This window comes from Chrysemys picta, chromosome 9, assembly GCF_011386835.1.
Source record: "Chrysemys picta bellii isolate R12L10 chromosome 9, ASM1138683v2, whole genome shotgun sequence".
In the NCBI taxonomy this organism is placed as follows: domain Eukaryota; kingdom Metazoa; phylum Chordata; order Testudines; family Emydidae; genus Chrysemys; species Chrysemys picta.
In genome coordinates, this window is record NC_088799.1 from 11,558,448 (window position 1) to 11,583,619 (window position 25,172).

Below are 25,172 nucleotides of genomic sequence, written 5' to 3' on the forward strand. Positions count from 1 at the left end.
CTCAGCCCTGCGGCAGCTCCCCCCCTCGCTCTGAGGCGCCCCCCCCATGGCAGCTCCTCCCCCGAGGAGCCATGTGGCAGCTCCCCACCCCAGCTCACCTCTGCTCCGCCTCCTCCCCGAGCACGCCGCCCCCGCTCCAATTCTCCTCCCTCCCAGGCTTGCGGCGCCAAACAGCTGATTGGCGCTGCAAGCCTGGGAGGCGGGAGAAGTGGAGCGGTGACCGCACGCTCGGGGAGGGGGCGTAGGAATGATGTAAAAAAAAATTGGGGGCACCGCTTTTTGGCGCCCCCAAATCTTGGCGCCCTACACAACCACCTAGTTTGCCTAAATGGTAGCACCGGCCCTGGGTCCAGAGCCAGTTTTTACAGTCAGTTATGACAGTGCAACAAGCTGAGCATATTTGGGGTGAAATGAGGCAATATTTGGAACAACCCAAAGTTAGCAATGAGACCTTGCCTATTGGAATGAGATGGAACATCAGAGAAAGACAGGGCATACAGGAGGAAAAATTGAGAGCTGCTCAGCAGACTCAGGCAGAGAGAAGAGCAATCCCCAGCCAGCTACACCCCCGGACAGCATGAAGAAACCAGAGGACACCACCATTGCAGCTCAGGAGGGTAGATAGGATAGAACCGAGGTATGCACAGGGTCAGAGTAGTGTGAGCAGATTCAAAGAGGGAGAGAGTGACAGTCAGAACGGCAGGCGGGAAAGATCATTTTAGCAGTTGTGTTTTGTATGGAGAGCAGCGGGTGGAAGGGTGAAAAGCCTGGCAATCAGCAAGGAGGACATTTGCTGAGGCACGAGGTGACCAAGGGGGTACGGGGAGGAAAGGGCAGATTTGGGAGACATTGTGAAGGAAGAAGTGATGGTGGTGAGGGGCCCCTCTGAGAGCCCTCCATTTTCTCTCCCAGACTTCACCCCCACTTGAGAAGGCTTGGATGTGGGTCTTTGTGAGGCCCATGAGTGCCACTGAAAGCACTGGCCACACAGAAAACCTCAATACCACCCCAGGGTTTGTCACATTCCTATACCTTGTCAGGCTGGGCAACATGGGAGCCACAACCATGCATTGTGCCCCTACCAGACCAGCTTATATTTTAATCGTTTAGCATCACCAGTGATAATGAATAATGTTCTACATTTAAACATCTATCCCCAAAGTGCTTCACAAGCCAGGATATAAAAAACCTCCAGTAGGTAGTGTTTTCTAGGGTATAAGATTGCAGCCAGGGAACCCTGAACAAAAGGAGCACAGAACTTAGACCATGCTCTTAGGATAAGTAACGGGACATCATCCCAAAGCCCTCAACAGCAAACAGTTTAATCCTGGGTTTATCTGAAGAGATAAGCCTATCAGGATGTGCGCAGGTGGTACCTCACTGTCTAGTTGTATTCAGACTGATGCTCAAACCACTAATCCTCTACTTGAATACAAATGTGTTCTAATAAGCTTTATTGAATTAGAGCAGCTACTCATACTAATACACAGCAGATACGATGACATATCACTAGATGAGTTCTGGATTACTCTATACCAATGTTTATTAACTATAACCCACAGAAACCAATTTCCTGGCTATGAGAAGACTAGGAACCACTGAAATGAAAAGAAGGATGCCTTTCATTTATCTGTGATCCCACACACAGGTCATAACCTCTCTGGTTATTTGTGGCTTGAATCCACTGCAGAATATTACATTCTGTAATAATGAACTGAAATTTCAATTTTCATAAAGTGAACCGCATTAAGTGTGGTGAAAATACCCACTGTCCGTTCCCCCCACTATCCTGTATAATTCATTCCTCATGAGAAGCATGCACATGAAAGCTGTAGACACTTGAGTGTGACCAGATATTTAAACCCAGTGCTCACAAGACTAGCAAATAATCATGCTTTTTTGGTGACCTTTTTGCCAGGTGTTAGAGGTGCCTTACTGGCCAGCCATGCTGGTAGAAGCAGTGTTCACGTATCACTGGGGAGAAATTTTGATCTGTTTTCCTGGCTGGAGTTTGCTGCTGCTAGTTTTGTGGGTCTGTTTATGTGGGGGGAATCGGGACACCCTTATAATCTGAAATCTGATCCGATTCTGTGCATTGGGCTCTAGACAGCTCGTCTGTTCATATTCTGCCTGTTCTGTGGCTTCCTGCGTCAGACAGGCTTTATTATACACTGCCCCTCATCTTGATACCAGTTACACCTCTACCCCGATATAACGCTGTCCTCGGGAGCCAACAAATCTTACCGCGTTATAGGTGAAACCGCATTATATTGAACTTGCTTTGATCCACCGGAGTGCGCAGCCCTGCCCCCCCGGAGCGCTGCTTTACTGCATTGTATCTGACTTTGTGTTATATCGGGTCGTGTTATATCGGGGTAGAGGTGTATTTACTTGCATCTTTCAAGCTCCATCAGCCTACAATGAAACCAAACAGTTTAGGTCACAGGTATAAACATGGATAACAGGTATAGGATTTGCTATGCAAATGAGATGATGTAATGCTATAGTGGGCATGACTATACTACTGACGGCTGTAAGTCACAGAGCTTCAAACAGATTCAGAATAAGCTGTAAATTATGCAGGTTAACCAAAAGTACTAAGTCTTTTCTCCTGACAAACCTAAAGCGTAAGTGCTTGTTTATTACACATGACAGCAGGCCTGTCTGTACCTCCAAGAGCTAGATCATCCTACATTTCAATCCCTGAATGGAGGGTGCTCTGCCTCTTGCAGGATTGGATAGTGGAAGCAGGCAAACTTTATACAGATGTGCTCCCACACTTATGTGCCCTGGTCTATTGTTGTGGCTTCAAATGCTCTGAAGCAGTTCCCATTTCAACAAAACTGAAGCCCTTGTTTCGTAGGGGTGGATGGTTATTTTTTATGGAACAGGAGATTTTGCTTTTCACTATTATTGTTAGAGTTGATTAAATTTTTAGCATGGTGGCCCAGTTATGAGGGGATAGATACTTTGAACCAAATGCTGAGAAAAAGAAAGATAGCCTTTTAAAAGTAGTACCCATTTTATAACCATCCTAAGGGATGGCATGAAGTAATGTTTTCTACTCGTTCTGATCTAGGACTCAGAACAGCTGGGTTCTATTTTCACCTCTTTCACTAGCTCACTGTATGATTGTAGGGAAATCACAACCTGTCTCTGCCTCACTTTACCCTTCTGTAGAGTAGGTATAATAGTAATGGATAGTGGTGTCATGTGGCTTGACATTTGCACAGCTGTTTCAAGCTTTTTAACTTATGGGCCCCAAGAACATTTATGAGTTAAAGCTTTTGGCCTTAGGGATATTATTACACGTATGAGTCTACTAATAGCTGATAATATCCTGATGTGCATGTTTTCATGATTAAAGATAGGCCTATTTTAATGGGGAATTTAATCATTTTGTAAGCCATTTAATCAGATTGGAAAAGGGAACAGCAGTAGTCACACCACAGTTAAAGTTGAAGCTTGCTCTCCATTTGAGATCTGGTCGTCAGCCCCCACAGCCTCTCCAAAAATAAAAAAAGAAATGGATCTTTCTGAAAACCTGTGAGTTGTAACTCCCTCAGGGTAGAGATGTTATAGCAATCTTGGGAAAAGTCAGAGTTTTAAAGTTAAAAGTGTTTTGAAAACATGACTGTAGGTCACTGTAGCAGAGTGCCTGCTTATTGAGCACCCCCTTGTGGCCAGAGGTGGCTATGCAGGCACCCTGCCCCACTGAGCCGCCTCAAGAACTCCACACAGTCTGTCTTATGGCTAACAGCACCCCTCCTCCCAGGGCTGGTTAAACAACAGAAATGGGTCAAAAGATCCTCAGGGTCCTTCATAACAGAAATGGTTCGATCAGTTATCAGGATCTCCCCCAATAAAGTCTCTCACCATAAAAACCAAAAGTTCATACTCCACCCTAGTTCTTCAATCACACAGAGTTCTTCCTCTAATCTAATCTGCTCCATTCAAAGCCACCAGTCCAGGCTCTTGCTAGCTGGAGCACAGCCCTCAGTTTCCTTCTCCTTCCAACCACAGCCTACAGCTTCCAAACCCCCTAGTACCAGGGTCTTCCCCACAGGAACCTTTCTTAGTTGTTGCAGTTTCCTGAACTTCCCCTTTCACTACAGCCATCTGCTGCCCTTTAGAGGGACTTAACTGATCCAACCCAGGAGTGCCTCTTTAGTAATCAGGGTTGGCTAGCCCCAGGCTCTCGAGCCCTTGAGGGACAAGCCACTCTGATACACTTTTTACAAATACGTTCTACTGCTAATAGCTTGCCCAAGAAACACCAACTTTGTTTGGTTTTGTTGATGTTGTGGAGGAGAAGTTCCCTTTGGGAGGAGAGGGGAAAGGGTTAAAATGCACATTGCATTGTTTTTAAGTGTATACAGGGAGCATCATTTATAAAAATAAACTAACCTTAATCTGACTCCAGCTTCTTGGCTGAACTAGAGGCTGGATGCATGGATTGGAGGATAGGAGACCAAGAGGATATGTGGAAGGGCAGGAGTCCAGTAAGGTGTATGGAAAGGGAAGTAAGGGGCAAGGGAGTACATGGATTAGGGGTGATGGACTGGGGGAGGCACCTGGAAGGATGGCATGGAGCCTTACTTCCTGGTCTCTGAATGAGAAAGCTTTAGGGGACAAGAGAAGGAGATTTCAGGAGGTGGGAGCAGGACACTAGTGGAGCAAGGAATGGGGAACAGGAGGGGATTGCAGGAGCATAGAGGGGTAGATGAGGCATAGAATGGGGCAGGTTGAGAGAGGGCATAGAAGGGAGTGCTGCAATCTGCTGAGCCATTTGAGGGGACAGGGAAAGGCAAAGTGCTCACATTTATACATATGGATCTTTTCACCTCTATTCTCTTCCTTGTCCTGCTAACATCTGCAGGAGGGGAGCCCTGTTTTGGTGGGAATCATGAGATCTGCTGGGAGCAGCAGGGTTCCTCTTTTCCAGACAGCACATCCCACCCCAATTAAAACTTCCAGCACTCATGAAAAAAGGGAAATTCATAAACCCAAAATTTCATTAAGGAATAATTAAGGTGGAAAGCGTGTATCAATGGAAACCACCTAATGGCCAGAAAGTGTCTTATAATTTCCATAGAATAATTCTTCTACTTCAAAAACATGAAAATCTGGAAATGAGGATTGAAGTGATGCAGCCACTTCTCTCATACTATATAATTTTCCTTCCTTTATTCTCACCCCATTCACATTATATCTCCCCACTTGATCCTTTATAATTTACATACCAGCCAGCATGACAAAATGGGGAATACTGGCTAGGTGGTAGTACTTCTGAAAAGGGTCTGGGGGTTATAGTGGATCACAAATTGAATTTGAGTCAACCATGTGGCACAGCTGTGAAAAAGGCTACTATCATTCTGGGGTGTATTACTAGGCTTGTTGTATGTAAGACATAGGAGGTAATTGTCCTGCTCTACTCAGGACAGGTCAGGGCTCAGCTGGAGGACTACGTACAGTTCTGGGTGCCACTTTTTAGGAAAAATGTGGACAAATTTGGAAGAATCCAGAGTAAAACAACAAAAATGATAACATGTTTAGAAAACCTGAACTATGAGTAAAGGTTAAAAAAGGGACACGTTCAGTCTTGAGAAAAGAAGATTGACGGGGGGGACACTTGATAGTCTTCAGATACGTTAATTCTGTTATAAAAAGGATGGAGATCAATTGTTCTCCGTGTCCACTGAAGGTAGGGCAAGAAGTAATGGGCTTAGTCTGCAGCAAGGGAGATTTAGGTTAGACATTAGAGAAAACTCTAAGGGAATTTAAGCTCTGGAATAAGCTTCCAAGGGAGGTTGTGGAATCCCCATCATTGGAGGTTTGTAAGAACAGGTTAGACAAACATCTGACTGGGATGGTCTAGATTTACTAGGTCCTGCCTAAGCACAGGGGGTTGGACTTGCTAGCTTCTCATGGTCCCTTCCATGAGAAGGCCTAGATTTCTATGATTCTATAAGAACAAATTACACACCTGAAGAAATAATGTTGTAAAATCCCATTTTAACTAAAACAAAACTGGCGCATATATTAATTGGTAAACATTATGGGTCATATTTTCAAAAGTTCTCAGCCCAACTCTTCTCAGATTAAAGTCAATTGTAAAGCTCCCATTGACTTAAATGGGAGCAGAGTTAAACCTCACCCTAAGTGCCAGTTAGCACAGTCCTCTATACCATTGTTTCTCAAACTGGGGTCACCGCTTGTGTAGGGAAAGCCCCTGGCGGGACGGGACGGTTTGTTTACCTGCCCCATCCGCAGGTCTGGCCGATCGCGGCTCCCACTGGCCTCGGTTCGCCGCTGCAGGCCAATGGGAGCTGCTGGAAGCAGCGGCCAGTACGTCCCTCGGCCTGCGCCACTTCCAGCAGCTCCCATTGGCCCAGAGCAGCGAACCACGGCCAGTGGGAGCCGCGATTGGCCGGACCTGTGGACGGGGCAGGTAAACAAACCGGCCTGGCCCGGCCCGCCAGGGGCTTTCCCTACACAAGCGGCGACCCCAGTTTGAGAAACACTGCTCTATACTCTCATAAATATTAAACCTTACAGACCAGCTCCTCAGTTGAGGTAAATCAGCATAGCTCCATTGACTTACTGTATATATCCAAAGCACATTAAGGGGACAACATTAAGGCCAAGTGGGGAGGGATTAACTTGCCTAGGGTAAGTGGAGGGAAGGAGGGGTAAATGGCACGAGTGAAGTGGATGCATCCTTTCGGTGTTTGTTTAGACCCTGATCCAGTAAAAAAACTTAAGCTGGTGCTTAACTTTAAGCCCACGAGCAGTCCTATTAAAGTCAATGGCATGACTCTTCTACTTAAAGTGAAGCACATTCCGAAGTGCTTTGTTGGATGGGAGTATTAGACATTTTCATACTTTCGATTTTCACTGAAGTCCGAGAATTATTCAGTGGAAATTAAAAGACACTTTCTGGTGGCTCCACTGACACACACTTCCCACCTGAACTATTTCCCAATGTTGTGTTTTGTTTACAAACGAATATTAAATCTACACTCTACTTACAGTAGTTGAGACAGTCTTGTAACCAACCTATTACTAAACCCAGCAATATTTAATGGACACTTATGGGTAACACTCACGTGCATGGAAGACAATGGGTGTTTTGCCATCGACTTCAATGAAGCCAGGATTTCACTCTAGATTTCTAAGACTAAAGAGATCCCAGTAAAAATGCATTTTTACCTTTGTGTTTACTATAATAATATCTCTGCTGTATACCTTTAGTTTAATGCACAGTGAAGTGTAGGGTCAATCTACTTAGCAGTCAATATAAGTGGTCCACAATGTAGCAACAAGGTGCACTGAGTTTGCCTCCACTAACAGTTTTGAGGGTAGAGTAGTGTTGTTAAGAGTAGCTCATATCCCTTGATTAATAGCTTTCAGCGCTTGCAGCTGCATAGCAGAGAATGCTAGCTGCATGTCAAGAAGATTCACGAGCTACCTGGCACAATTCAAACTGCTCTGAGTGAGAGGTGATGCGCAGCTGTACTGCCCCAGTGGGAGCACCAGAAACATTGTGAGGGGTACCCCTGTGAGCTTTCCAGTGCACAGGGGCAGCCTGACCATGACCACCATGCTCCCCTTTCTACTGGTTGAGGTGGCCCTGCCTCCTCCCCACTCCTCCCCACCCCACTTCGGGAGTCTGGCAACCAAAGGGGCATTAGCAGTATGCCATCCTTGAACTCATTTGTACCTGGCCTCTGGCCAGGAGTTCAGGGGAGGGAAAGTCCTTTGTGTCTCACCCTCCTGCTTGCCCAATTTTGAAGGATCCAAGCACAATCTGACCCTTAATATATTTATCTGTCAGTTGACCGGCTGATATAAGAAAAAAAGGATGGAATGTTGACATCATTCACTCGGCATTTTTACATGGAACATTCCAGCAACACACAACACTCTGTTGAAAAGGAGGTTGCATCAGGGCTTCTAAGAATAAATCTGCAAGGCAAAGTTTAATACTGAGCTGCACAGATTCTCTCCATGGTCCTGGATCTTGGCCTGTAGAGTCACACAGAGAAAGAGCAATTCCTCTTTGACCAATTGAAAAAGTATACAAGGAAATAGAGACTTTTACCAGATTTGGGGGAGTAGGGGCTCTGGGGCTATCCTGTTGCCTTTCCCATTCCCTTGTTCCTTTCCTCTCCTGGGCCACGTGTTGAAACAACCCATCCTTCCACTGGAAGAGCACTGGCTTTGGTCTCCCTCCACAGCCCATTGACGCAATTCCTGGGTCAGCCAGAGGAGGTTGTTCAAGAATGGACTTGCACCCCCAAACCATGCCCAGCATTGAGTGTGCTGCCTTCCAGAACAGGCGAGAGAATGAGTTTGGTCCCAAATTCAGATCGCCAGCATGGGTATCCAACATGCTGCATCCTCTGGACTAATGGGGATGACCCTGCCACTTGATCAGTCTCAAATGATTTTTATTTGGGGTTAATTTCCTATTAAACTGAAATGTGCAGCGTGACCATTTTGTACAAGGATTCAGATTAGTTGGTGAAGCAATGCAGTTGTGTAAGGGGCTGAGGCACCATAGTGATGAGCATGGTGTAAATTCTAGTGAGATCCACTTAACCAGTTGTTAGGGCAGGAAAGAAAGCTCTGAAGGTTATCAAAGTCCTGTCAATGCCATCTGCCTGGCAAGGTGACTGCCACCAAATACTAGAGTTCTTCTAAAAGTCACACTCCCTTCCTGCAGGACAGGTGGAATTCTGCAGTGGGACTGTAGGGAATATGATCGGAAGATCATTTTTATGGCCGTTCCATAAGTTTCCCCAGCAGCTCGACTCAGGGCACAGCGACAGAAGCCGAATAAGCACAGAATAGCCACATTTCTCAGAAATTCCATTTTTAAACAGGATCTAGATTTATATTTACACAAAACACCATAATGGATTTATGTAGTTGTGCTGCAATAATCTATCAGGTAAAAAATACTAATCTGCCATTCCAGAATCAGTACACTTTCTAACAACACACATTTCCCTGATAGACCTCAATGGCTCAGAAGAAGCTGCAATCTTTAATTGGCAACTGATTCTCTTAACAGTTCCCCCCGCCCCCACCGTTATTTGTATTAACCCTACCCTAGGGACTTACACAGCAGACCAGACTCTAGTGGCATCAACTTTCACTATCGGCAAAAAACAAATTTTAGACCACTGCTAACCACCCCACAACCCCCACTCTGCACTCCAAAATTCACAAGCAAAACCAGCATTCAGATAATGTTAAGATATAAAGACCATGAAGCAAGGTGGTTTTAGATACTAGTCTTTCAGCCATGGAGACTTGAGTTTTTCCCTGGTAAATGTCCCAATGAGCCAATGAGTAGGCCAGGTATCCTGGATAAAAAGGCATGATGTTGAGAGTCTAGAGACCTGGATTCTAAACCTAACTCTGACCCTGACTAGGCAAATGAATTTGGGCAAGGCACTTAACCTCTCTGTGCCTCAGTTCCCCCATATGTAAAAGAAAGTTTCCTCACCTAATGTGCTTTTATATTCTCAGATAAAAGCACTGTATAGGGGCAAGGTATTATTTATGTCCCTACAAGATGTTCATCCACATTTAAAAAAAGAATTGAAAGCATTTGGAAGAATAACCAATCTCCAGGACACAGCTAAGTATGGAATAGCAAAGCTCTTGCAGGATAGGACTGAGGTTTAGTAGCAGATGTGGGCACGGAAGTTTTTGCTTTGTTCGTAGTAAGTCTGTCTCTAGCTATTGCTCTCTCAGCCTTCTTTCTTTAGTAAGTGTTAATGTTCACCATAGGCCGCACCCATTAAAAATTATAAAGAACATAAAAACTCAAGCAAGCAAGCTCCAGTAACCCACAATACCCATGAAACTGAAATGCTGAAAGTCTCTTAACTTGCTGCCCCGACACCATTACCTTGCCCTAATGTACCTGAGAAGTGCAGCAAATCACTCTGTATAATCCCTGCACTGATCTCAGAGTCTTTCAGCATACCTAGACACAAAATATCAAGTTAAGAAGTGAATAAATGATGGGCTTTCAGCCAAATCCTAGAATTTCCTTGAGTTTGTCTCATGATGCCCAAACCAGCTTTTTGTCTATAAGTGCTTGTCATAACACTTCATTATTCCATGTGCTGTTTTCAATCACTATCAATCTACATTATTTTGGATAATACTCTCTTCAAATGGGAGTTCTATAATCTATTCTACTAAGACCTTTTTTTAAGTGGCGATAAACCTTACAATCTGCATTACTAAAATATTATTACCTTAAGCTTTTCGTTTCAGCCCATAAATACTGCCACCAGCTAATTTCATTCGAGAGATGAGAGAGTGTAATTTATGTAATAAAATGGTACTTGAAATTATTTGCCGATAAAAGGTCCTTCACTTGAATCCCTGACTAACAACCTGGCTAGCATTAGCCTCTTCTCAAATGTTAACACTCCAGGAATTCTTCTTCCAAAACACACTTAACAGTAAAGCCTACATTTGTTCTAACACTCTTTAATCTTCATTCCCAGATACGTCTTGCTGGCCAGTCTAACTCTCAGATACATTGCTTATTTCATACATTTCAATATATCCTGCAATATAAGCCAACTTTTGATTGATCAAGTTACCTTAGCAACAGTGGACTCTCTGTTCCCAGTATGGAGATTTCAACTGGATCCGAAAAAAAGATTTTTCCTTTAATTTACATACTTCTGTAGTTTTCACCTTTGAGAAAATAGCTTATTTTCAAGAGGGAGATTTCCATAAATCTTGTCTCTCGATGTCTGTCTTGGAATATTTTTCACTTTTCTTACAGTTCCAAAGGTGTTTAATTATTATTTTTTTTAAGTGGAAAGGAAAAATACCGACGTGTTCAGTAATTTTCCTAAAATGAGCAGTCAGAAGTCGCGGGGTAAGGAGACCCTCTGTTGAATAAAGTAAGTCTAAAAGAGCTGAGCTTCCCACATGTAAACTTTATTTTACAGAGCTCCTTATTTTTGCCACGTTTTTTAAAACTCCTCTTCTCATCTGCTCTGTTTACACATCTTCGGCTGACTGAACTGTTCACATGTTTCATGGACATTATGGTAATTCCCATTAACAGCAGGAAACTTCAGGTTTGTACTGGATAAGTGCATTTTATGTCACTTTGCAAAATTCATCACATTCGCCTGGTACTTGGAGAAAAACTGTGGACAAGTCAGAAACAAAACCAAGGCTTATTGACAATACTTTGGACAATGGTATTGACGCATTAGGATTATTGACGAAAGCTGTTGATGCTGAATATAGTCTAGCTTCTGCATTCAGCCAATTTTGAACTGGTTTTGTGGAAGTTAGAATCCTGATCCATTCAGTTCAATGCCAGACATGCAGAGATAAATAGGAAGAAAACACCTTTTCTTCTGACACAACCTTTACTTTTAGAAATACCAAGGCTGCAGCAAAGCAGATATGCAGATGCTTCTCCAGTACTCACTTGACACTGCATCTTCTTGTTCATTCCTGTATGGAAATAGGGGCTTTTAAGTCTTTTCTTCTGTCGCCTCCATCTGGAGCCCTTCGTCCTTGGATGGTATTTGTTTTTCTGAATCAAGAGTGCTCCAGAGAAATTCCCCCATTTGTCTAAATCTGTTAACTGATTCCACACAAGATGCACTTGCTAATTTGCTTCTGTGGCAAAAATAAAAACTGTCCTCATTGGCAGGAGAAATGCATGGTCCACAGTTGGTTGTGATAGGATCTTTCCCCCCCTGTTTAAAATGTAAGGGCTCATGAATTAAGAAGATACAATGTGTCTAGATCTTATACCAGTCAGTCTCTGATTCATCAGGGAGTCTCCTTGGTAACTAGCTGTTCCTCTCTGATGATTCGTGTTATAAAAAAGCTCTCTCAATTTAAAGATAAAATACAGTGAAAGGAGAAAGAGGAACTATACAACATATGCATTAGAAAGACAAACATGCATAATGTGTATATATCTATACTGTGCATTTTCTACATGCATGTGTATGTGAGGGGAGGAAACACTCTTTCTGTAAAACAAAGGCATATTATTTGCAGGGGGAAATATACCCACACAAATTATTGTATTTTTGCTAGAAACCCTTGCAGTGGTCACTGTCTTTGCCATGTAAATAATCTCAGAAGAAAGGGTGTTGCTGTTACTGGCATTTAATGAGAGGCTTGCAGTTTATACTTTAGCAAGCCAAATGTTTAGCCTTGTGTGAGACTGATCACCAGTTGTAAAGATTCAGAAACACAACAATTTACTCTAGGAATAACAGCCAGATTATTGGATACTACTTAGTGATCCCTGCTTTAGTCATTAGAATAGTGGCTGCTCTCCCTTAGATGCATAATAAGATGCTATTATGTGTGCTTTCAGGTTGCTGAAGTTGAAAGCATGCTGCTTTTTAAAGACTATTTTTCTCTGCGAGCTCATGTTATATGAGAAAGTTAGTTCAGGGTGAGGTTAAAACACACTCTGTTTTGATTATAGTTGTGTGTTTATAGTTAACAATCCACTCAAAACCATTTAGCACGCAGAATAATAACCAAGCTGGAAAAATGTACAGTGGTAACTACAGCTTACATTTCTCTAGTACATTCCATCTGAAGATCTCAAAGCGCTTTACAGACCTTAAGCTGAGTTAGGTAAATATTATTCCCATTTTACAGAAAGGGAAACTGAGTCACACACTGAGGCCAACGTTTTCAAATTTGGGTGCCTAAAATTAAGCACCTAAATCTACATTTAGAAACAAATATGTAGCCAGATAGTCAGAATCTTTGAACATTTTGGCTTAAGAGATTTGTCCAGGGCTACAGAGGGCATCTGTGACAGAATCAGACCTAGAACTCCGATCTTTTGATACCATGTCTTATGCCTTAATGACTCCCACTTTGTATAATGCATAATATCTGCAGATCTTCCAACTTACAAGAAGGTTAGCTCTTTATGAGGCCAAGTTAAACAAGACATGGTAGGGATTAATTCCTCCCAGGAGGCCAACAACTCGAAGGTGGTGAGAGGCTGGGAAAACTGCTTTCACTCCACTTTTCTAAAATAAATAAATAAGAAGCAGAAAATCACATTTCACTTTCATATAAAAAGCCCTCAACAAACTTTTTGTAGTTTCTGATAAATAGGTGACCAAAACTCTGGGCCAGATCCTCAGCTGGTGCCAATCGGCTCACATCTCAAGTCTCTCTTCATGAGCCTCTCTCTCTTTCTCTCAGTGGGTTCTTACGCCATTTCTGTATGGTGTCCAAGATTCCTGCTGCTCCCACAAATAAATAAAAGAACAAGCCATATTTCCATAATGGCTTCTATCCCAAAGGAAGCCAAAGCACTTTGAATGCTAGTGGTGGGTTAACTGTTTGTAAGCACCTCTGGGGTTGAATCCGGTAATCCAGTAGGCAGCCCGCACACTGCTTACTGTATGATGTGAGGAATGGGCATTTTGGGTAAGGCATGGGCCTGGCTCTCTATTCCTGCAAAATGTGCCATGGGATTTTTAATGTCCTGGCAGAACAAACAGGATCAAATTATCTATGTTTGAAGGAGGAAGGGCTGAATCAATGCTGTGGGGCTTCAGACCTGCAGTTCCAGAGAAAGTAGGAATTTCAACTGGAAGCTTAGACAACTGTGCCATCCCCTCCAGCAAGAGCCTGGTACACTCAAACCTCCATTACGAAATAGCATGATGGACGTTCATTTATCAGAATCAATTCAGTGTTCAGACAGTCGAGATGATTCTCAATGCAATTAATACATGTTGGGGACATGACCTCACTTTGGATAACCACAGTTGGGCTAATCAAGATCTGACTGGACTCCCGGAATGACTGGAGAACCCCAGTCAGCCCAGCACAGCCAAGGAGAAGGGGAGAGAAAGTGATGGGGTGAGCTAATTATCTTTTCTCTTTTCTGCTTCCTGTCTGTCTGGGCTGAGTGGCCCGATGCTGTTGCTGGTGCAGGTGGCCAGTCTTGTGTGTGCACTAAGACACACAAGCCCCAAACAGACACCTAGAGACATCCCTCAAATGCTTTCTGAATTGGACAACAATCCTCAGCTCTCACAGTGCTGCTGGGGCTACAATTGCAGGGCTGAAGGGGAGGGAAAGGGAAGCTTCTCCCCTCCACCTTCTTTTCTCACCCTACTCTACCATGTCTTTTGGGCTGCAAGAAAGTAAAGCCTTTATTCGCCTCACATATGTGTCTGTGTCCCTCAGTGGAGCTGGGGGGAGCCGGAGAAGCAAAGATGAGTCCCTGATGAGAAGGAAGAGGAAAGGAACGTGGATGAGTGGGACTGATGCCCCATCTCAGTGAGCAGCGGTGGCTCCAGGCACCAGCGCTCCAAGTGCATGCCTGGGGCGGCAAGCCACGGGGGGCGCCCTGCTGGTCCCTGCAGGGGCAGCAGTCAGGCTGCCTTCGGTGGCATACCTGCAGGAGGTCTGCCGGTCCCGCGGATTCGGCGGCAGTTCGGCGGCGGGTACACCAAAGCTGTGGGACTGGCGGACCTCCCGCAGGCATGCCGCCGAAGGCCGCCTGCCTGCTGTGCTTGGGGCGACAAAAAAGCTAGAGCCGCCCCTGACAGTGAGAATGAAGGGGGTGAGCATGACCTGCCTCGGTGTGCCTCTGACTCTGCCTTTTTCATGCCCACCGGAAAAATCAGGAGGGTTTTCATTTTTCCAAGTGATTTATTTATGTTGTTTCCCACAGTTTCCCCTAGATGGAGAGGGAGGCAGGCTGAACAGTGCCAAGGTTTGGAGTGTCAACACTCTTAGGGAGTAGCTCTGGCTCCCCTAGGCACCCATTCACCCTCCACCTCCACCCCGGGAGCCAACATTGGCCCTAATTATGTTTCTTTTAACTAACCTTTATTGTGATTTGCCTGCTTGGAGGATATTACACCTGCCTGCGTCTGACTGACCTTCCCCAATGTCACCTGGATTTCCTCTGGCACATGTTAAATGGCAATTTGAGAGAAGTAAAAGAACATGCATTTGATGGCAGGAAAAATGCATTGTTCTGATAAGATGGTGGTGCCCAGTCAGCAAACTGCTGCCTTCCTCAGCTCAGATACTCTGGCCTTCAGCTATTACACTGGTAATCGGCTAAAGAAACAATATCCTTGGTGAGTTGTACACTTTCCCATTAGTACAGCCCTTCAAACTGTACCAGACTAGTACACCCACCACTGCCATGGGCCATGTCCCAAACGGTACAGAGCCCCTTTAGTTCTCTCTGCAAGCAGTGGGATGGAACTTGGCACATCTAGCTGATCTGTCACTCCGGGCATTTGTTCTAGGCTCATCACCATGAGCTGAGTACCTCTCAGGCTATGGCCCCACAATGGGGCGCAAGGTGAGAATCGAAAAGCAAATGATATTTAACTCACCAGTCAAAAAAAATGACTGCCAAGGGAGCAAGTCCAGTTTTGTGTGTCTGCACTAGAAACGGGTGGGCATTCTCTCCTCCATGCCCAACAGCTGTGCTGCCCTAGGGGGTTGGACACTATTTAGAAACGTGAGGGAAGAATAAAAGAACTCCCGTCCAGCTATGGACAGATGTGTAGTGCAGATTGAACAGGAAGAAGGCTCCAAAGCTGTAGCAGGATCACACACACTTCACTGAATGGCCTGGTACCCACAGAACAATGGGCACTTTTAGAAACACTCTTCATTAATGAGCACACGTGCAGTTAAGGAGGGTTCCAGTCACCCACCCACATTTTAACCTTTCACTTCCAGACCTTATATTAAAGCCACAGATATCCTATTAATAGAACCATCTGAGGCAGGTTTCCGTTTGGATAGCACTGGCTCTGCGTTCGCTTCCAAGACCAACAATCTGTTGTCCCAGCAAACCAGCCTCTTCACTGTTCCACAAAGCAGCATGGTGGAAAGATGACCAATTGGTCAGGAACTATGACAGCAGGTCAGAGTTGAGAAATCAGAAACAAGGTGCTTATATCTTGGGCTGAGCAAAAAACAGTAATAATCTGAGCTGGTCTACACTGGCAGCATGAGTGTCAAGGTGTCTGCCAAAGGGAATCCGAAGTGTCACAAGTTTAGGTGCAGTGGAATCAGATGCCCATCCACTGAAAACATGTTCTATGCCCTCAGCCCCAGGTGGAAGGAGAGGGCTAGATCCAATGGGAGATTTCTAGTGTCTTTCCGTCTCCTAGTTCTGGGCAATTGACCCTTCCGGGCTTGTGATGGTTTGCAGGAAGAGGTGGTGAGTTCTTGACTGTCATCACAGTGCAGTGCATGGCTAGGTTGGGGCCAGGTTTACTGAACTTCGGGCTAGAAGCAGAACTTGAACATTTTCAGGTTTACCCAGCCCTGGTTATATAGATGCTTCAAAACCTTGAATGTCACACAGTATGCACCATCCTGAGACAAGACCTCCATGTTTCCAGGTCCCCCGAGGAGCCCCAAACTCTGCCTGATTCATCTGATAGAACAGTTCTCCTGGACCTCTATGGAAGTTAAGAGCCTGACAATCACTGTCCTTATCTGCAGGTAGGCAGCCGCACGTACCCCCATGCTCACAAGCTCCCCATGCTTTCCGACTGCTCCGACACTCCTGGCCATCTTCACATTCCTTGTCCACACCACACACCCATGAACTCTTTTATTCAGTAAGAATTGAACTCACAGCAGTGACTCTCTTCTCAGACAGTTTGGGGAGCGGGAGGTTGGAAGCAGGCGGCCATGTAGGGGCCTTTCCCTGAGTGGGTAAATAAAGGAGGAGGAGTGCACAAGGACCCCCGGCCCACCCACCCACACCCACCCCTAAAAAATGAGAGGACACAATTGCAGTCTCTGTGTTTAGGGGAGTGCAGGGTCTGCTCCCTGGGGCTCAAACCATTCCGAAGAGCTGGGTGCCTATGGGCAAATGACACTGTAGCTATTTCACTCTGTCCTGGAGAGATGGCCAGGTGCTCTGTGGTGGGGGAACAGGCTGCATCATGTACTGGGAATGGCAGAGCTTGCATGCTTTCTGTAAGCACACTGCCCTAACCAGGCCAGGACCTTCCCTGCTCAATACAGCCCATAGAGACCAGGCAGAGTTGGGGCTGGTATAGCTATTGCTGCAGTAGAGCAGCAGAGTGATTGTTAGACTATTTGGGAGTTTAATTAGTAGGCTAGATCCTGGAGCTATACTGATTTACACCAGCTGAAGATCTGCAGCAGTATTTTGGAGGGAGATTTAATTTTTTATTTCGCATTTTAATCATTGGGATATGAGTTAGGGCTTAGAATGGGCACTGGGAGGAATCAAAATAAGTCATGAAATCTCCTTGCTGCCTTTCATTTGTTAACACGGGAGTTAATACTTAAACGTTCCTCTACTTTCTTATTTCCTTTCCTGGGTCCTTTTGGGTAAAAGTTAATATTTTTAATAAAAATGAGCTTAAGCACAACTTCATTTCTCTTCTGGCAGCTTGTTGCTTTTTGGGGAAATCAACCAAATGGTGAAGCTGTGTGAATTCATGCTGTTGACCACATGTGCGTGCACGTGTGCGTGTGTTTGTGTGTGTGCGTGGTTTTTTTTAAGCAATAGAAAGGGGTGTTTCCTGCAATTATACCTGATTCCCTGCACTTGCTCAGTACAACACACAATGAGGTTCTTCCATTTTATTTCAATCTCAGGTCGAATCTGCAATCTGATTTCAACCCAAAGGAACATCAGTGGGAGTAAAAGGAAATGTGCACAGCTTGTGTAAGTGTTTTTATGAATTGGACCTCTTGAGATGAGAGTTTCATTACCGCTGAAAAATGAGCCCACCGTGCTGTCGATATTATAAATGAGAATGGCCCATTTGTATTATAAAGATACAAGCTTATTATTTTTAGCCTGTTCGTATAGCATAAGGAAAGTTTAATGTGATAATCAATGTAATTGAAAAACTGAAAGTACAGAAAATTGTAAGAAGCTAATAGGGGTGAGAATAGCTACAAATGTAATATTAATGAATGCTCTAAAGGCTGTATATAGTATAGTTATAGGTCCAGATAGAAATACATACACACATAGGATTAATTCCTACAGGGCTTATCCAGCTCTTAGTCAGGCATGACTCCCATTCAGTGTAATTGGAGTTATGCCTGAATAAGGATTGCAGTGAATGGGTCATGCTAAAGATGAGCCTGATCTAGACTCCCAAATATGAACCCTCCAATCTTAAAAATAAATATGCTCCAAATTTGGATCTGTATTTTACTACTACGGTCTCTTTCTAGAATGAGCTGAACTGAAACCCTGAATTTGCGGTGCTTCAAAATCCAGGCCTGATCTTGGATCTAAAGTATATGGTTTAAGCTCATCTCAGCATATTATGGGCTAGATCCTCAGATGATGTAAAGCAACTAAGCTTCATTGAGGTTACTGGCACTACACCAATTTACCCCGAGTGAGGATCTGTCCCTTACATATTATATACCACGAACACAAACTTAAATTGTGTGTAAACTATATATATTGTACACAAAAAGCTAACTTTTGGGTGCTTGACTTTACAACCTTAATATTCTTTTAACCTAGTTAGTTTTTATGTGTAATTTCCTAGATTTTAAAAAATGTAAAGTGAACCACCCTCCCAGAAATTCCATCCTATGGCATTGTATTGACACCCACATGGGTCATCAGCACAGACCTCTGCCACTTGAGCTAATGGAGTCATGGATAACTGTAGTAGGTTATCATCCTCTATTTAGACCAGCCACTAGAGGGAGATGAAACACACATTCTGTAGTCAGTGGGTTTCACAGATATCTGCTGACAAAAGAGGAATGCAAGACCCAGGAATCTTGGATTCAGGTTCTGGACGGAGTATTCTCTAGTGATCACAAACCCTTTTACCCCTGTTCCCTTCTTCCCGTCAACCCTCCACCCTGGTCCTGTCTCTTCCTGAATTCTCCTCTCTGGCTCCTCATCCAAGTGCCTGTCTCTTCCTAGGGGGCTCCCTGTGTGAGATCCAGTCTCCTGCCCCTTTCCAGCTCATCTTCCCAGTCCCCACCCCCACTTCTTGTCCCAGTCTTCTTGCTCAGCCAGTTACAGTCTCCTCCACAGCTCCTTGTGCAATCTCAATGTTCCTCACTCAGTTTCTCCTCCCCAACACCCAATCCCAGTCTCCTTGTCTAGCAAGACCCAGTCTCCCCCGTTCCCCCACCCTTCCGTCAGCTCCAAGTCCCAGTCTCCTTCCCAGACTCCTTGTCCCTGCTCCAAAGCATGGAAGTGCTAGAGGTATTCAATTAAATGGGTGTAAGAATTTAAAATGGACAAAACAACTTATTTTCCCCTAATCCTGTTCTTGGAAACAGCTGCACCATTTTTGCTGAAACTTTCCCCGAAAGTTCAGCCTGAGGCAGACAATCAGCATGGACAATTTCAGCCTGGATGGTGAATTTGGTAAAGATATAAGCAACTTAAAATAGGGTTTTATAATAGAAAGTCAATCTTAACTCTGGGTGGTGCTACCAGCTCTGCCTATAAAACACACACACCAACACACATACTGAGTGCCTGATTTTCAGAAGTGCTAATCACTACAGTATTGACTTTCATTGCTCCACTGTTTCTGGAAATCAGACCTTTATTCTATTCCCACTTGCATCAGATTCACACTGAAGTAATTCTATTGACTTCACCAAGGTAAGCAAGACTGAAATCTGACCCAGTGTATATACATTTACACACGTAGACATTCCCAGACATAACCATATATCTTTAGTGAGCCTGTGTTTGACCATTAATTGAACTCATTTTTTAAAACAGGCAATCTGTTAGTCATAAATTATATTTAAGTATGTTGAAATGATAATTTATTTTGTTCAGGGAAATTATTAAAGTCAAAGTAGCAGCTACAGCTGATACATTGTACATTGCCTGCAATGTTCATATTCACAATGAAATTGCTTACATTATGAAGCAATTATCATGGTTTAAAATGCCAATAACATTTTGAAGGCATAGATGCCTTGGGTTTTCCATTTGCAGAAATATTTCTTTTACTGCACCTACTTGCCTAATAACTTTAACTTTTTAGATACCTTAGGTATTTTACAACCCTCCCATGTGTGATCTTTGTTAAAAAAGAACAACAACAACAAACTCCAGAAAGAATATTTACTCCATTAGAGCACACTTTTACTCCATTGGAGCCATGATTACTTATAGCCATTACTCAGTTACATTTGCTCAAAACATGATGGGTGAGCTCACATTTATAATCTTTCCCCATATACATGTTTGACAGCAGATCCTCCAGCTGTGAGAGAGTAGATCATCGCATTCTATATCATTGTGACAAGTATCAGAGGGGTAGCCGTGTTAGTCTGAATCTGTAAAAAGCAACAGAGGGTCCTGTGGCACCTTTAAGACTAACAGAAGTATTGGGAGCATAAGCTTTCATGGGTAAGAACCTCACTTCTTCAGATGCAAGTAATGGAAATTTCCAGAGGCAGGTATAAATCAGTATGGAGATAACGAGGTTAGTTCAATCAGGGAGAGTGAGGTGCTCTGCTAGCAGTTGAGGTGTGAACACCAAGGGAGGAGAAACTGCTTCTATAATTGGATAGCCATTGCTATCTGGAAATTTCCATTACTTGCATCTGAAGAAGTGAGGTTCTTACCCACGAAAGCTTATGCTCCCAATACTTTTGTTAGTCTTAAAGGTGCCACAGGACCCTCTGTTGCTTTATATCGTTGTGAGTTCATCACCTCCTTTACAATCAATTTATACCCTTCAGGAGCAGGATCCACCCCTGCAGTATTACTTCTTCCAAAATGCTACATATATCATTGTCAGAGGCTGTTTCTGTTTTTCCATGGATAGTCTAGTGGAGGGGGTCAGGATGGAGGTAGTTTTAACTCCTTTCTTTTAATTTCTTCAGAAACCCAAGCATCAAATCCTCTGCTGGTGCAGATCAGTTGAATTCAGTGGAGTGGCACCAAATAACACCAGCAGAGAATTTGACTGCAAGCCACAGGCTATCTATTTGCTGATCCTAGGCTTGATTCAATAGGCTTAGGATCAGGCCATGTGTGAGGTTCTAAGAACCTCTTGTGTTGTGCTAGAACATCCTCACCTCCCATCAGAGAAAGTGGGAGTTGAAGGTGCTCAGTGCCTTGCAGGAGTTAACGTCCAGGAGCACATGAGTCCTGAGGTCATTCTCCAGACAGAGTTCTCTCCACAGCTGCATGATGGCGCTAACTCTTTAAAACCAAAAAGTTATTACTACCAGACAACTGCTCAGTAGCTTCTGAAAAAAGATGTGGTGGTCCCAGTCCATTTCCTAGAGAAGTTGCCAGGCCTATCAGGAAATCTAGCACCACAACTGGCACCTTTTTTTAAGCAGTCTCAGCAGGACAAGCCAGGGACCGAATGGGCCATGGAAACTGAAAAAAACTAATCATTTCAGCTAATCTTTATACATTAGCATAGAGAAGCTTCCTTTGCTGTGGCGCAGGCTCCTTCTGTTCACTGTATAAATGAGAAAGGACTTCAGTTTCCAGAGTTGTGAATTCACTACCTTTCACTGGCATTACATTTACTTCAAAAGCACACTGTGGACCTGATCTGCAAACAGGTAGTTATTGCATATGCAAAAATGCTCATGAAATCTTGTTACTAATTTGCACATTTATAGCTTAGGCATTTGAGTATGCAGTATCGCTAGATGCATAATTGATAGGTTTACTTTCATATATATATATACACATACATACAACCAATATAAAGCATTTATTACTATATTAAGCCACTGAGTGTTTTGTTTCTGGGCTACCTCTGCTGAGCCAATAAATATTTCCAAAGGCTTGACTCCCAGTATTTACCTTCATTTTCTGTAACATCTTAAAGGTCATACCGAATTCCTTTTGCAATCCATTTTATAACCAATAACAAAAAATGTCCCTTCCCAAACCTCGCTGTCAGCAAACAAATGCCATGAAGCAGAATGATATATATATATATTTTTTTGCACCATTCAGAAGTCCATTAGTTTGGTTTCTGTGGTGTTAGGTAATGAACGTTCCTGCAGCAAGGTCAAATTCCATTTTACATCAAGTAACTATCTCTTTTCTCATGTATGATGCATTAAGCATATTTCTTGCTTGGGGCAAACTGTTTTATTGAAATTGTTTTTCTTTGTTCTTTTGTACTGATTGTCCATAAGGACTATAAAGATTGTCTGCATGACATCTTTTTTTTTTAAATTCAATGCATAATTGTAACAATGGAAATTCATCTGATGCTACATTAATTCCCCCCAATTATCTTCTCTGAACAGGGAAACTACCTGTTATTATTTACATAACAACATAGGTTTCTCTTAGTCACATGGAATTTTACCTTCAGGGATATACACACAGGGTACATGCAGGGCGATGACAGAAATAATGTGAGGGCGTATTGTTCAGTCTAAGCTGCAAAGACAAATGGAAGCATGAATAGCAGAAGTGGTAAAGCTCTGAAAATAAGAACTTTACTGAAATAAATTTCTGAGATGGGAACCCACAAAAGAGGTCAACAGCCGTTGCAGATACATCTAGCTGAGTGTTGAATTGGGTTAATTTGCAAGGGCAATGGATGTCTTTGAAATTGATGAGTGGTTAAGAGAAGACACTAGTCTTTGGGCTGTATCCTCAGCTGGGGTAAATTAGTGTAGCTCCATAGAAGTCCACGGAGCTGTACTGATTAACAGAAGCTGAGGGTTTGGCCCCTTGTGTAAGGAAGATTATGAAATCCTAATAGACTTCCTTTTGTGATGAAAAACAACTGGAAACACAGCTGTCCTAACCCAGGACAAACCCAGATGCTTTTCCATCCCCTGTTACCAATGTGATTTTGATTGACGTCCATCGCTACATGGGCACTGTTATGCTGACAGGTACTGGTGACTTCATGGGTCTCTTTAAGAGTGCAGGTGAATGCACTCCTCAAATAACATAACTCTGAGGATAAGTTAATCACAAGCCCCACACATAGGACTAAAGGGTTGTGAACCCACCCAGGCATTTAGACTGAGTAGGCAGAGGGATTTTGCTGAGTAGTATGTGAGTAGTGCTGAGAGACAGAAGAGAGAACACACAAAAACTGAGAACAGGCAAGAATGGAGGGAGAGACAGAGTCAAAAAGCAAGAAAGCCAAGCTGTAGCCTGTGAACACAGTGACCCTGTGAGTGAGGTTTTGCATCTGGTGTTGGCTAGAGGCTTGGGACTGTAAGCTGAGAAACTGCTCTGTTTGTTCTTGGTTCCTCCTGCGTACGGAGAAGCAGGACTTTGTACATTCCTTGTAAATACACAAGATTCCATCAAAGAAAATACCAGACTCCATCAATTTCTACTCCCAGCTGCAACATCCCCAGGGCCCCACACTTTGACTTGTCACTTGGGTCAAAAAAGGGCAACAGGCATAAAGGATTTATTGCAGGATTTCCAAAAGTGCTCAGCGTTGGCCTAATCCTGCTCCCGTTGAAGGCAAGGGGAGTTTTATCATTGACTTCAATGGGAATGGAATTAGCAACAGAGTGCTTTTGATTATTCCACCTTTAATGTCTGTGTGGTGGAGGTTAAATACAGAGAGTGACAGTAGCTGGGCCACTGTTGGTGACAGTAACAGTCAGGTGCAAATTTGAACAAAGATCTGCTATGATTGAAAGTAGTTTGTAACATCTATGAGACAAAAGCTGTATTTACACACACTAAATCCATTAGACTCGGACAGAGTAGCCTATGTCAGTCGCAACTCATTGCTCTCCTAAAGGAATAAAACTTCTCCTGAATCCAACAATTTCTGATTGCTCAGAAGCTAGGTCAATTCATACATAAGCACACACAAATATTGATGTCTGAGAAAGAGAAAGAGCTATATGATGGCATGGTGTGGTTAATAGGTTTAATCAGCATGAGTTTGGGATGAAGATATTACACACAAGCAGCATTCAAAATTCATCTAAGCTATACCCCCAAAGTGACATCAGCAGCACAAAAACTCACCAGAACAATTTCATCATCTCTTTGTTGTTTGTTGAACCATTTTCTCATCTTATCTTATAATTGTGCTTGCCCTTAATTTAAGCTTTTGAGACCCAAAGCTGCCAAATGAGCAGCACCACCATTCCTATTGCTGGACCCAGGGGTCAGGCAGGGAATTTCCTCATGTTCTGGTCCCATCATTGAGTTGTGAATCCATGTGAGACCTGCCCCCACAAGTATGGGGCACCTGAGTTGCTCATTCAGGGAGCCTGTCCTTTCTGTGCACTGAAATAGACAGGGGTCCTGTGGAAAAAATGAACAAGGGGGACAAATTAAGATTGCACAGGCAACCTTAATTCTGATATTTCCTAACATTTGAGTGCTTGACTTTGCAAACTTAATAATGTTATTTTAAGGTAGTTTTGTGTGTGCAATTTCCTAGGTTTAAAAAAAAATAATTGAAAAACTAGAAATTCCCTAACATCATATTGACACCCATAGGTTTAACAGCAGGTCTGGAGCCTTTAGCTCCACTGCACAGACCTCTGCCACATGAGCTAGCATGGTAACTGATAGCAATAGCAGGTTGTCATTTTCTATGTGGACCGGCACTAGAGGGAGATGGGACACTTTGCCAGATGGTTTCACACATATTTACTGGCAGCAAAGGAAGGGTGAGACTCGGGAATCTTGGGTTCCATTTCAGGCTCTTGAAGGTTGTGTGCTCTAGTGGGTATAGACTTTTCTGTCCCTAAGAGTTACCCCTTCTGCCCCATCTCCTCCAACCCATCCTTATCTTAGTCCTATCTCTTCCCCATCCCTGCTTCATTCTCCCAGAGTCCAATTCTCCTCACCTAGCCAGTAACAGTCTCCACTCCTCAGGCTTATCATCCCAGTCACCGTCTCCCCGGGCTCTTAATCTGATCTTATTCTTCCCCTCAACCACTAGCTCCCTGTCCTGGTCACCTTATCTAACTGGTCCCAATCTTCCTCCAACTCCCAGTCCTAGTTTCCTTCTCTCCCCCACTCCCACAAACCTCCACTGTCCTTGTCCCAATCTACTCTCCCTGCAGGTCCAACTCTTGTCCCCTTGTATTTGAATCACACAGCTTCCTCCCCCACATTGCCTGGGCCCAGCAGCGGGCGGTCACTGAGAGCACAGGAAAGATAG

General features: G+C 43.8%; 1 protein-coding gene across 6 annotated transcripts in view; it reads right to left on the reverse strand.

Moving 5' to 3' along the window:
* LOC101933933 (calcium-activated potassium channel subunit beta-2) overlaps positions 1 to 25,172 on the reverse strand; it is a 245,513-nt gene that overhangs the window by 73,710 nt on the left and 146,631 nt on the right. The window contains exon 1 of one of the 6 annotated variants that reach the window (XM_065557717.1): positions 10,635 to 11,783. The exons of 4 other annotated variants lie outside the window; for them this stretch is intronic. The gene's annotated coding sequence lies outside the window, so the exon portion shown is untranslated. Of the gene's footprint in view, positions 1 to 10,634; positions 11,784 to 25,172 lie in introns of those variants that run through there. One more of the 6 variants, XM_005285948.5, reaches the window with a different exon arrangement.